Below are 14,805 nucleotides of genomic sequence, written 5' to 3'. Positions count from 1 at the left end.
TTCACCATACTTATGGTACTCCAAACATTCTGAAAAAGTAGGAAAAACAAACAATTTGTATAGAAAGACAGTGCAAAAAGTTTCAGAACCGTTTGACGTTCCAGTAAAAAATGTAAAATCGCGCACTACAACCAAAGTTTCTGTTCTGCACCGCACAAACCAACAAGCAATGTAAACATCCTAAAGGCAAATATTGGCACATTATTTTTATAATACAATGGAATTGTACAAGGGGATAATTATTTTTGTTGAAAAGTTTCTGTAATCAAGATTCACAAAGTTTCCATGAGCATGAACGAAGTTCAAGGAGCTCCCCCACTTCAACAATGCTTGTCTCTCTCACTTTCACTTTCCTTTTTGAAAAGTTTTGGGTTCCCCTCTTTATTTTTTTGTTTCTAAACTATATAAAAGCACTCAACATAAATAAATGACTCTCTAAAACTTCCGGGTTGTCTCCCTAGCAGCGCTTTCTTTAAAGCCATTAAGCTAGGCATAAGGTGCTCAAGTAATGAATCCACCCGGATCCCAAGGTATATCAAAGCCAATTTTAATTAACAATGATTTGTGATTTTGTAGCGACCCGACCCGAATGGGTCAAGTCTCTGTGCTTAAGTGTCATCCCTGGATCGGTATGCTGACACACACAGTACTTGAAGGATTTATAACAGAGGTAAATCACATGTATAAAGTAACGTAAATACTATTACCTCAATCCATATAGCGGAAGCAACAGGGTTGTGGATTCCCATCAACACCAACGGCAAAGTTGAGTGTAGAAATCATAACCCTAACGTATCACTTACTCGTCGTAAGATAATCCTGCAACATGAGACGTTGCAGCCCGAAACGGGTCAGTACATTGAATGTACTGGCAAATTCACACCATAGAGAATGATGAACAATGGCTATCACTACATGCATATTTGGCTGGTGGAAAAGCTCTATGGTTATAAGGTTTTTGCGTAAAGCCAATTTTTCCCTACTTCAAAGGAATAAATTTTATTTAACTATCATGGTGGTTGTTGAACATTGAGAATGGTTGACAGCATTCTCAATCCCAATTAAGTAACATCATTAGAACCCAACAATATTCATTTAAAGTAACGTGATGAGATCAACAGGATAATCCAAGAACTAGATACTCAAGATGTCCATAACCGGGGACACGGCTAATCATGATTAGTTTATACACTCTGCAGAGGTTTGCGCACTTTTCCCCACAAGACTCGACCGCCTCCGTTTGGTTTCTCGCACTACAGGGTGTTTGAGAAGACGGATGACCGAGACATAGTCTTTCAGAAGCGCTAGCACCTTACGATCGGGTAGACCGTACCACCTACATCCCCTACATCTACTAGTCTACCACTGTAAGAGTTCGCACAACTTAGTCAACTATGCTAGAGCCCATAATGTCTTGTGGCTGCACACGTAAGTTTCTAGTATGAAAAATCTCATGATCCCTTTGGGCCTGGGTGGCGGTCCAATAAAAACAGGCAAGTCCTGGTAACCCCAAGTGCCTCAATCCACCCAGATGTGTGTTAGGTTGCCACCTTAGATAAACCATTAATTAACAATCTCACATCTGTCATGGATATCACTCACCCAATCCACGTCTACTAGCATAGCATGGCATAATAAGCAAACGTAGAAGTAACTCCCAAAGGTTTGAAAATAAACAGGTAATAGGTACTACCTCATCTACTTCCCATCCCACAATTTAATTAGATCCTATTCATGCAATGTGTGAGGATTGATCTAATGCAATAAAACTGGGTTGTAGAAAAAGGTATGATCAAAGTGTGAACTTGCCTGAAATGTTGATGAAGATGATTCGCACTCAAAACTCTTGATAGATCTACTCGTCACACTCCGGTCAATCTATCGTAAGCAAGCAATAGTAACCACACATAAGCAATCACTCAAAAGATCAGAAAGAATGAACTAGACGATTCGGAAAACATCAAAACCAAGCAAATAACTCTTGCAACATAAAACAATTTATAACAATACCAAAATTATGTGAATTTGGCCTTATCAGAATGTTTAGGTCAAGAGCTTCGATTTGCAAAAAGAATCAACTAAATCGGAGCTACGAAACTCAAGTTATGATCAAACGAAGTTTGAATTCAAATCTGATCTAATTCAAATTTTAAACATTTCAAAAAACATGTTTGAGTTGGATTACTGGATAGAGGAGATCGTAACGAAGAAGTGGGCGTTGGTTACGTTGGATTTGGACTAACGAGCAAAAAGTTATAGTCGTTTGAAACAGAGGGACTAATTTGTAAATAAAACAATACGGTCAGGTCCCTGGCCGAAATTATAGAAAAAGAAAAAAACTAAAAGGCGAACGTTCGTTTATAAGATCTAAACAGCGGATGTTCTCTAAATAGATTCCATCTAAAAGAAAACCGTTCGGTTTTAAAAGAAAACCGGACCAAAAACAATAAACCGAGATGAACCGGCGGGTCGGCGGTTTACCGGCGGTTTTATTTGCGGTTCTCGGAGGTTCGCCGACGGCGACGGCCGATCCGCCAGCAGCGGCGTTCTCCGGTGGCAGTGAGCAGTGGCACGGCAGCAGGCAGCAGCGGGCAGCGGCGGCGCGGGCAAGGCGGCGGCGCTGGTGGAGGGCTCCGGGCAGAGGCGAGGCGCGGCAACAGCGAGCGCCGCTGGGCGGCTGCGTGCAGCGGCGAGGCGGCGGCACAGATCCGGTGGGGCGCGAGATGCTGCGCGGGGCGGCGAGTGGAGAGAAGCCGGGGCGGCGGCGGCGGCTTTATAGGGGAGGGGAGGACAGGGCGGCTTGGGCGAGGGGCCAAGGAGGCGGCGGTGGCGGCGCGGTGCCGGACTCCGGGAGGAGTCCCGGTCGGGGACGACGGGCGTGGCGGCGCGGAGCTGGGCCTTGGCCTGGCTGGGTGCTGGGCCGGCCCAGTCGGCGGCGGGGAGTATTTTAAAAAAAACAATTTCTAGATAAACATAATCATAAAAATAAAAGAAAATTTTATATAGACATATAATATATCAAAATTTTCAGAAAATTATTTTCTACGACATGAACATTTTTATAACTTCAAATAAAATCCACACAAATTCAGATAAATCAAAGAGTGCTACTGGTCTATTAAAATCCAACAAAATCATTTTTAAAATACCAAAATGATTTCAAATTAATTTTCCTCCAATTTTCTAATGTAGGGAATCATGTTACCCTATTTTCCATATATTTTATTTTTGGAGGAAAATAATTTGAATAAAACTCAAATAAATCCAAATTGAAAATAATTTGAAAAGGACTTTGATTTGATCCTTGAAACTCCCAACTCATATTTCATAATTTGAAGAAGTCATTTTATCTCCTCTCGTGAAAATCATTGAGTTGCTTAAAGTTTCTGAATTGAAATATTTCCAAATGAAATTCAATTATTTTCAAATACCCTTTCATTTAATTTTAAATGGAAGAAGTCATATCATCTTCGCTCAAGGGTTTTGTATTTGAAAAGAATTTGAATTCATGGAGATCAGAAAGCACATATGAAAGTTTGGGAAAGTCCTTTTATTCCCTCTCATTTAACTTTCAAAAGTTTCGAATTCACTCACTTTCAAACAATTAATCAAATAATCAATCAAATCTATCTATTTATTATAACATTCCAAAATTTAGAATTTTGGGATGTTACAAACCTACCACCCTTAAAAGGAATCTCGTCCTCGAGATTCGGAGAGGCTAGCTAGAAAAGGTTAGGGTTTGGGGTCTTCTCAAAATCCATCGATCATCCCAGGGGTCTGGGGTGCTACCACCCTTAGAAGCATGGTTACTGTTCCATCAAAACTCATATACTCCATCCTTATTCTTGACAGTGTCGGTCTTCTCAGATCCTCGAGAAAATTCCTTCTCTAAGCTCTTCTGGTAGTGGCATAACCTTTACCACAATTCTTCTATCCTTTCATCTTGGTAAGGTTATTCCTTGACTGGGTCTTCGTAGCTGACGGGTCTGGCGCCAAAACTAAACAACTATCGATATCTCATGGTGGTCAACAATTTATGGTTTCTCCTGCAGGAAATGGGTCTGGGTTGATCCTCACCGTATAACCTACGGTTGGCAAAAGCTGTCGTGTACAAGGGAAAAATACATATACCATTATAAGGCTTAAACAAGGTTTTGATCGTCGTCTCTCCACTATAGGCAAGTCACTCAGATTTACCATCCCATATAGCAAGGCGAATAATAAGAGTAAGTCGGTATGGTGATCAATCCATCCCGCACCCAAATCATTACCTTGTATACGGTTTAGCGAATCTCGCATTGTAACACTCGGTCATCCTCACAAGCATTGCATAATTTCTCTCGTCGACGAACCAAGTTCGGAATAATCCATTGATTCTGCAAGCCAGACAAACATCTATCGTTCCTTCACAACTCTCAGGTTTTGCGTAAACTCCTATAAAATCATCTGTCGACAAAGGTATATCCACTTCCAGGGTTTTCCTTCAGCAAGAATGTGCTTGCTTCTTGGCAGGTCCTGGTCCTGTGGGTTATGGCACATCTCATCACTTGTAGTCCTTGAGCTTATCATCGGGCAACTGATCATTATTCCAACTTCCAACTTCCTAGTATTCTTAAATCCATCCAATTGTACTGTCTTCCTTCTGTCTATTGGCACCAAACTAGGACATGATTACTCAGACTCATCATGGAGTTTCCATTGATCCATATTTCCGACATCATACCTCCTTTATATCCAATAGTAATTTACCTCTTCATCCCTGTGGGATATCCCTCATACCGAGATAAAAACCTATACTTATGAAGTCCATATTCCACTTCATGGAACATCATTATCCTTTCCGCGGTCAAGCGTCCTTACAGGGGAATATCGGCCATCTCTGCATGGCACTTCTTCAACTGGGAAACGTGAAACACATCTTGAACTCCTGACAGTCCTTCAGGTAACTCCAACTTGTAGGCCACTTCTCTCATATGCTCCAAAACTCGGTATGGTCCTACAAATCTCGGGGCTAACTTTACCTTAACTCCAATTCGTTTAACTCCTCACAGAGGGAACACATGAAGACATGCTCTGTCTCCAATTTCATAGACTACCTCCTTGTGTTTTTGAGTCTACATAACTCTTCTGCCTGGACTGAGCTACCTTCAGTTTATCTCGAATCAACTTCACATTCTTTTCTGACTCCTTGATCACATTTGGTCCAAACAACTGACGGTCTCCAACTTCATCCCACATACTCTTGGGGCATCACACATATCGAGACAAAACTCGTATTCATTTTTGTCCGAAATCCATTACAGGGTACTACCACCCTTAAAATGCACAAACCTTCCATAGACCATGTTTCTCTTATCCTCAAAAATGGTCAAAATCCTTCTTCATAGAGTAACAACTCATAAAATCCATATCAGTACCAACGTTGCTACTTTATTCATTCTCAATGATTACAATCTCTTGCTTTTCCATTACATGTCTCAACTCAACACCTCAATATAAAAGAAAATGTTCTCACTTCTACTACTCCATTTCTTTTGTTGCAAACTCAACTATCTAGCACAAGTTTCCTTCTCCTTGGGGCATTCTCTAGCAAACTGCCCTGCTTCATTACAACGAAAACATATTACTTCCGACAAGTCTCGAGGTTTCCTTTTTGGGCAACTGTTGAGGTAGTGCCCTGACTCCTTGCACCTGTAACAGGTGATACGACTCAGGTTCTTCCTGGAATCCAATCTACTTCTCTTTCTGGACTTTTCCATTCCAATCAGGGCTTCTATCTCCTGTGGGTCATATTCTACTTCCTCTGACGGGAATTCTACTAGATCCCCATTCAAACAACTTCGGGAGATTTGTCTTTCTTCTCCATATGAATAGCAAGACTTAGTGTAGGGTTTACTCGGGTCCTCTTTAGGTGTGTCCTCCATCACAGCTTCTTCCAAAATTTCCATAAGGGCTCCTCTCTTTACTTCTTTCTTCTGCTAGATGGTTCATTGTACCATGGGGTAGATGTGACACTGAGCAGGATAGTGGGTAGTCCCTTCACACAAGTAACAAGTAATCTGCCTAGTTGGGCATTCTTCAACTGGGTGACTTCCTTCACAATTAGGGCATTCATCCTTGTGTTCTTTATGGGTGTGTCTGATTTCTCCACAAATCTTGCATGCACAAGGTTTCTTCATATCCTTTCCATAAGGCTTCAACTTCTGGGACACAAGCCGAGACTTTGGAAAAGTCAACTTTAATTCGCTCCAAGTGGTTACTCCTTGCCATCCATTCATGGTTTGGTACATCCTCCACCAAGTAGCAACACCTCGTTGAAAGCACTGAAGAGCTGGGTCATATCATGTCCAACTATAGGGTTAGTCTCCATGTGATCCTCCATGTTCTGAATCCATCAGTCTGCCTCCAACTGACTCATCGGTCCAGAAAATACAAGCTCATCTTCATTCGTCCTCTATTGGGTCCATGGGTTTGGGGTGAGTTAAGAGAGATAGAGAGGGATACACACAATACAAACAAAAGTTTTGAAAAGACAGATTTTATTTGTGGCTGTCGGAAAAAAATATCAAACAAATGACAGCTCACAAACATCGCATCTAACGTGGGTATATAACTGGGGTTTGGTCTTCTAAAGGTCAATAAATCTTCAAAGTCATCAAACACATCAAGTCTTGTTCATGCCTCCAATGGCTTCTTCCAATCATGCTTGTCCTTCTCCAGCTCTTTTGTCAGATCATCTCTATTGACGTGAAATCTCTCGTGACATCCTTTAATATTCCGGAGTTGCATTTCAAACTTCTGGTTTCAACATCCTTCACATGAACCATGGTCATACTGTCCTTCAGTTCTTGACAATTCTCCGGTATCTCGAGGTTGTAGCTCCTCCAGCTTGGCTACTCTCATCTTCAGGATCCTGAGTTCCTCATGAAATACTTCCTTGTCTAATATGACTTCCTGGAGCTCCATTTTAAACTTCTTGATGTACTACTCCAGATCCTGGTGATATACCGGCTAGGGCTAAAACTTCATCTTATGATAGGTGCTCCATCAGCCTTCCTCCATCAAATCCATTCTGATGAAATGCATCAACTCAGCATGGTGACAATAGCATAAGCGGGCCATAACACGCTGGATAGCTGGGTTTCTGTTCTTGTCATTTCCATGCGCTATCATTCCATAGTTGATATATCCTGCATCAGAACTTCGAGTTCTCATGCTCCTTGTTTTTGTCTTTCTCTGATACACCGTGATCTCGGGTATTGACAACTTCCATAGTCTGCCAAGTTCCATAAGGGTAGCCTTCCTAGGTCATACAAATCTGGGAATTCTTCAGAGCCTTCAAATTCTACTTGTCTTCGGCCTTCAACCGTTGTAGTTTCCATTATTCAGATGCACGGAAAATACTCTTCATTCGAAGTGGTCTTAGTTGTCCGATATCTTGTACTTCTTGGAGTGGTCTCATCAGTCGAATCTTCGTGTGGTCAAAAGGGGAAAGGGGTATGGTCTCACTAAAGGGAATTTTTGAATAAGCTCAGAAGAGAAGAGAGGTAAAAGATCTTTTTGAAAGGGAAAGTTGTAGAGAAAAATCTTTGCTATGGGCTTGCCAGTTTCTAGGGTCACGTCCTACAGTCAACATGTGCTCTGATACCATCTTGTAGCGACCCGACCCGAATGGGTCAAGTCTCTGTGCTTAAGTGTCATCCCTGGATCGGTATGCTGACACACACAGTACTCGAAGGATTTATAACAGAGGTAAATCACATGTATAAAGTAACGTAAATACTATTACCTCAATCCATATAGCGGAAGCAACAAGGTTGTGGATTCCCATCAACACCAACGGCAAAGTTGAGTGTAGAAATCGTAACCCTAACGTATCACTTACTCGTCGTAAGATAATCCTGCAACATGAGACGTTGCAGCCCGAAACGGGTCAGTACATTGAATGTACTGGCAAATTCACACCATAGAGAATGATGAACAATGGCTATCACTACATGCATATTTGGCTGGTGGAAAAGCTCTATGGTTATAAGGTTTTTGCGTAAAGCCAATTTTTCCCTACTGCAAAGGAATAAATTTTATTTAACTATCATGGTGGTTGTTGAACATTGAGAATGGTTGACAGCATTCTCAATCCCAATTAAGTAACATCATTAAACCCAACAATATTCATTTAAAGTAACGTGATGAGATCAACAGGATAATCCAAGAACTAGATACTCAAGATGTCCATAACCGGGGACACGGCTAATCATGATTAGTTTATACACTCTGCAGAGGTTTGCGCACTTTTCCCCACAAGACTCGATCGCCTCCGTTTGGTTTCTCGCACTACAGGGTGTTTGAGAAGACGGATGACCGAGACATAGTCTTTCAGAAGCGCTAGCACCTTACGATCGGGTAGACCGTACCACCTACATCCCCTACATCTGCTAGTCTACCACTGTAAGAGTTCGCACAACTTAGTCAACTATGCCAGAGCCCATAATGGCTTGTGGCTGCACACGGAAGTTTCTAGTATGAAAATCTCATGATCCCTTTGGGCCTGGGTGGCGGTCCAAAAAAAACAGGCAAGTCCTGGTAACCCCAGGTGCCTCAATCCACCCAGATGTGTGTTAGGTTGCCACCTTAGATAAACCATTAATTAACAATCTCACATCTGTCATGGATATCACTCACCCAATCCACGTCTACTAGCATAGCATGGCATAATAAGCAAACGTAGAAGTAACTCCCAAAGGTTTGATAATAAACAGGTAATAGGTACTACCTCATCTACTTCCCATCCCACAATTTAATTAGATCCTAATCATGCAATGTGTGAGGATTGATCTAATGCAATAAAACTGGGTTGTAGAAAAGGTATGATCAAAGTGTGAACTTGCCTGCAATGTTGATGAAGATGATTCGCACTCAAAACTCTTGATAGATCTACTCGTCACACTCCGGTCAATCTATCGTAAGCAAGCAATAGTAACCACACATAAGCAATCACTCAAAAGATCAGAAAGAACGAAGAAGACGATTCGGAAAACATCAAAACCAAGCAAATAACTCTTGCAACATAAAACAATTTATAACAATACCAAAATTATGTGAATTTGGCCTTATCAGAATGTTTAGGTCAAGAGCTTCGATTTGCAAAAAGAATCAACTAAATCGGAGCTACGAAACTCAAGTTATGATCAAACGAAGTTTGAATTCAAATCTGATCTAATTCAAATTTTAAACTTTTCAAAAACATGTTTGAGTTGGATTACTGGATAGAGGAAATCGTAACGAAGAAGTGGGCGTTGGTTACGTTGGATTTGGACTAACGAGCAAAAAGTTATAGTCGTTTGAAATAGAGGGACTAATCTGTAAATAAAACAATATGGTTAGGTCCCTGGCCGAAATTACAGAAAAAGAAAAAAAACTAAAAGGTGAACATTCGTTTATAAGATCTAAACAGCGGACGTTCTCTAAATAGATTCCATCTAAAAGAAAACCGTTCGGTTTTAAAAGAAAACCGGACCAAAAACAATAAACCGAGATGAACCGGCGGGTCAGCGGTTTACCGGCGGTTTTATTTGCGGTTCTCGGAGGTTCGCCGGCGGCGACGGCCGATCCGGCAGCAGCGGCGTTCTCCGGTGGCAGTGAGCGGTGGCGCGGCAGCAGGCAGCAGCGGGCAGCGGCGGTGCGGGCAAGGTGGCGGCGCTGGTGGAGGGCTCCGGGCGGAGGCGAGGCGCGGCAGCAGCGAGCGGCGCTGGGCGGCGGCGTGCAGCGGCGAGGTGGCGGCGCAGATCCGGCGGGGCGTGAGATGCGGCGCGGGGCGGCGAGCGGAGAGAAGCCGGGGCGGCGGCGGCGGCTTTATAGGGGAGGGGAGGAGAGGGCGGCTTGGGCGAGGGGCCAAGGAGGCGGCGGTGGCGGCGCGGTGCCGGACTCCGGGAGGAGTCCCGGTCGAGGACGACGGGCGAGGCGGCGCGGAGCTGGGCCTTGGCCTGGCTGGGTGCTGGGCCGGCCCAGTCGGCGGCGGGGAGTATTTTTTTAAAAAAAAACAATTTCCAGATAAACATAATCATAAAAATAAAAGAAAAATTTATGTAGACATATAATATATCAAAATTTTTAGAAAATTATTTTCTACGACATGAACATTTTTATAACTTCAAATAAAATCCACACAAATTCAGATAAATCAAAGAGTGCTACTGGTCTATTAAAATCCAACAAAATCATTTTTAAAATACCAAAATGATTTCAAATTAATTTTCCTCCAATTTTCTAATGTAGGGAATCATGTTACCCTATTTTCCATATATTTTATTTTTGGAGGAAAATAATTTGAATAAAACTCAAATAAATCCAAATTGAAAATAATTTCAAAAGGACTTTGAATTTGATCCTTTGAAACTCCCAACTCATATTTCATAATTTGAAGAAGTCATTTTATCTCCTCTCGTGAAAATCATTGAGTTGCATAAAGTTTCTGAATTGGAAATATTTCCAAATGAAATTCAATATTTTCAAATACCCTTTCATTTAATTTAAATGGAAGAAGTCATATCATCTTCGCTCAAGGGTTTTGTATTTGAAAAGAATTTGAATTCATGGAGATCAGAAAGCACATATGAAAGTTTGGGAAAGTCCTTTTATTCCCTCTCATTTAACTTTCAAAAGTTTCGAATTCACTCACTTTCAGACAATCAATCAAACAATCAATCAAATCTATCTATTTATTATAACATTCCAAAATTTAGAATTTTGGGATGTTACAGATTTAGTAGTGAGCACAAAGCAACATATATCATGTAATGACGAAGTCTAACTCTCTTCCTATGCATCGGCATGTCATAAAAGAACAATTCATGAACATCAAGTAAGAGCCAATGCATAGCATAAGAAGTTTCTTGCAATTTTATCATATTGGAAACATGGAGAGGCGGAGATGTAGTTCCTCTCTCATAATAATTGCAAGTAGGAGCAGCAAGCACATGCATATTATATTCATCAAAATTATCATGTGCAACGATAAAATGCAACCCATCAATATAATCCTTAATAAGGGCAAACTTCTCCGATATAGTGTAGTCGGGAGAATTCAAAGCAATAGCAACAATTTCATGTTTAACATAAGCAACTATAGCAAGTTCATCTCCATAAGCATAATTCATATTGGCATCTTGGCCACAAGCATAGCAAGCATCATCAAAAAGGGATATTTCAAAAGAATCAACAGGATCATAACAATCATCATAGCATTCATCCTTCGGTAAGAACGAAGGGACATTAAATAATGTATGAGTTGGACAGTTACTCTCATTAGAAGGTGGGCACGGGTAGCTAATCTGATCTTCCTCCTTTTGTTCTTCGCTCTCCTCATCATCTTTTTCATCCAATGAGCCCACAGTTTGATCAATTCCTTCTTCCATAGACTCCTGCAAAATATTAGTCTCTTCTTGGACAGCGGAGTCCTCAATATATGGTTTAACATAGGCATTAGAAGCATAATTATCATAACAATATTTAAGTATGGCAAATTTTTCTGATTTGTAAAGAGTAGCATCATACGTTTCAATCAAAGAATCAATTTCATAAGCACCCTTAAAAGCAACAAATTCTTCAATTTGTTGAACATCATAGTAATTATAAACACCCTTAGCATACGAAGATACGATTCCATTATCACTAAACTCACATTGGTAGGAAGGTGTTTCTTAGGGTTTTCAAAACAACAAGTAACATCATATATTTCACATAAATTCCAAGCATAACATTGCAAACGATGAATTTGATCCAGTAAAAGTTTCCCTTTTTCAGATATGCGGTGTCGCACATAACAAGCATGCTCCTCTAAAGATTTGCCCTCAACTAAGCTAGTTGGGGTTTCAGCCCTAGCACATAAGGATCTAAGATGATCCAAGTAAAAAGCTTCAGTAGTGTGATAGATTTCCAGTGGTTCTTCAACCATTGGCTCAGTAGGTACAACTTTTTTTGGTATTTTGCGTTTCCTAACCATAACTAAAGATAGAAAACAAGAGCACAAAATAAAAACTACTTAGTGATAAAGCAAACAAGCACACACGAGAATATTCACCCCATGCTATAACTCCCCAGCAACGGCGCCAGAAAAAGGTCTTGATAACTGATACATCTCCAACGTATCTAGAATTTTGGATTGTTCCATGCTATTATATTATCTGTTTTGGATGTTTATGGGCTTTATTATACACTTTTATATTATTTTTGGGACTAACCTATTAACCCAGAGCCCAGTGCCAGTTTATGTTTTTCCTTGTTTTAGAGTATCGCAGAAAAGGAAAATCAAATGGAGTCCAATTGACCTGAAACTTCACGGAACTTATTTTTGGACCAGAAGAAGCCCACGGAGTATCGGAGTTCGACCAGGAGAGTCCCGGGCTGACCACGAGGGTCGGGGCGCGCCCCCCTGCCTCGTGGACAGCTCGGAGGTCCACTGACGTACTTCTTCCTCCCATATATACCCATATACCCTAAAAACTTCAGGGAGCACAATAGATCGGGAGTTCCGCCGCCAGAAGCCTCCGTAGCAACCAAAAACCAATCTAGACCTGTTCCGGCACCCTGCCGGAGGGGGCAATCCCTCTCTGGTGGCCATCTTCATCATCCCGGTGCTCTCCATGATGAGGAGGGAGTAGTTCTCCCTCGGGGCTGAGGGTATGTACCAGTAGCTATGTGTTTGATCTCTCTCTCTCTCTCTCTCTCTCGTGTTCTTGAGGTGGTACGATCTTGATGTATCGTGAGCTTTGCTATTATAGTTTGATCTTATGATGTTTCTCCCCCATATTCTCTTGTAATGGATTGAGTTTTCCCTTCGAAGTTATCTTATCGGATTGAGTCTTTAAGGATTTGAGAACACTTGATGTATGTCTTGCATGGGATACCCGTGGTGACAATGGGGTATTCTATTGATCCACTTGATGTATGTTTTGGTGATCAACTTGCGGGTTCCGCCCATGAACCTATGCATAGGGGTTGGCACACGTTTTCGTCTTGACTCTCCGGTAGAAACTTTGGGGCACTCTTTGAGGTTCTATGTGTTGGTTGAATAGATGAATCTGAGATTGTGTGATGCATATCGTATAATCATACCCACGGATACTTGAGGTGACATTGGAGTATCTAGGTGACATTAGGGTTTTGGTTGATTTGTGTCTTAAGGTGTTATTCTAGTACAAACTCTAGGGCTGTTTGTGACACTTATAGGAATAGCCCAACAGATTGATTGGAACGAATAACTTTGAGGTGGTTTCGTACCCTACCATAATCTCTTTGTTTGTTCTTTGCTATTAGTGACTTTGGAGTGACTCTTTGTTGCATGTTGAGGGATAGTTATGTGATCCAATTATGTTATTATTGTTGAGGGAACTTGCACTAGTGAAAGTATGAACCCTAGGCCTTGTTTCAACGCATTGCAATACCGTTTACGCTCACTTTTATCATTAGTTACCTTGCTGTTTTTATATTTTCAGATTACAAAAATCATTATCTACTATCCATATTGCGCTTGTATCACCATCTCTTTGCCGAACTAGTGCACCTATACAATTTACCATTGTATTGGGTGTGTTGGGGACACAAGAGACTCTTTGTTATTTGGTTGCAGGTTTGCTTGAGAGAGACCATCTTCATCCTATGCCTCCTACGGATTGATAAACCTTAGGTCATCCACTTGAGGGAAATTTTCTACTGTCCTACAAACCTCTGCACTTGGAGGCCCAACAATGTCTACAAGAAGAAGGTCGTGTAGTAGACATCAAGCTCTTTTCTAGCGCCACTGTCGGGGAGGTTAGCGCTTGAAGGTATATCTTTAGATATTGCAATCGAATCTTTTAGTTTCTTGTTTTATCACTAGTTTAGTTTATAAAAGAAAATGACAAAAAAATGGAATTAAGGGTACCTCATATGCTTCATCTTTTTAATATCTATCATGAAAATAAGGATTCCGATAATTGTGCTCAAGTGCTAGAGGAAGAATGCATTAGAATGTTTGGCATTAAATCTTTGAATGATGAGCATGATCGCAATGTTGTTAGTATGAATTCTTTGAATATCCATGATGCTAATGATATGCAAAGCCACAAGCTTGGGGATGCTACATTTGATGAAGATGATATTTTTAGTCCCCCAAGTTTTGATTTGCAAATTTATTATGATGAGAGCATGCCCGCTATCTATGATGATTATTGTGATGGATTGTATGCTATAAAGAATAATGATATCCATGAAACTTGTCATCATGATTTTAATTTTCAATTGGATTATGCCTCACATGATAGTTATTTTGTTGAGTTTGCTCCCACCACTATTCCGAATGAGAAGAATTTTGCTTATGTGGAGAGTAATAAAAAATCTATGCTTGTAGATCATGAAAAGAATGCTTTAGGTGCTGGTTATATTGTTGAAGTCATTCATGATGCTACTGAAAATTATTATGAGGGAGGAATATATGCTTGTAGGAATTGCAATAATATCAAGTTTCCTCTCTATGTGCTTAAAGTTTTGAAGTTATGCTTGTTTTACCTTTCTATGCAAGTTGATTCTTGTTTCCATAAGTTGTTTGCTCACAAAATCCCTATGCATAGGAAGTGGGTTAGACTTAAATGTGCTAGTCATATTCTTCATGATGCTCTATTTATGTTCCAATTCTTATCCTTTATGTGAGCATCATTGAAATCATCATGCCTAGCTAGGGGCGTTAAACGATAGCGCTTGTTGGGAGGCAACCCAATCCTATTCTTGTTCTTTACTTTTTAATCCTGTTTAGTAATAAATAATTCA

The sequence above is a fragment of the Triticum aestivum genome, chromosome 6A, assembly GCF_018294505.1.
Source record: "Triticum aestivum cultivar Chinese Spring chromosome 6A, IWGSC CS RefSeq v2.1, whole genome shotgun sequence".
In the NCBI taxonomy this organism is placed as follows: domain Eukaryota; kingdom Viridiplantae; phylum Streptophyta; class Magnoliopsida; order Poales; family Poaceae; genus Triticum; species Triticum aestivum.
The sequence above is the reverse complement of the archived record's forward strand: the minus strand, read 5'-3'. Positions refer to the sequence as shown.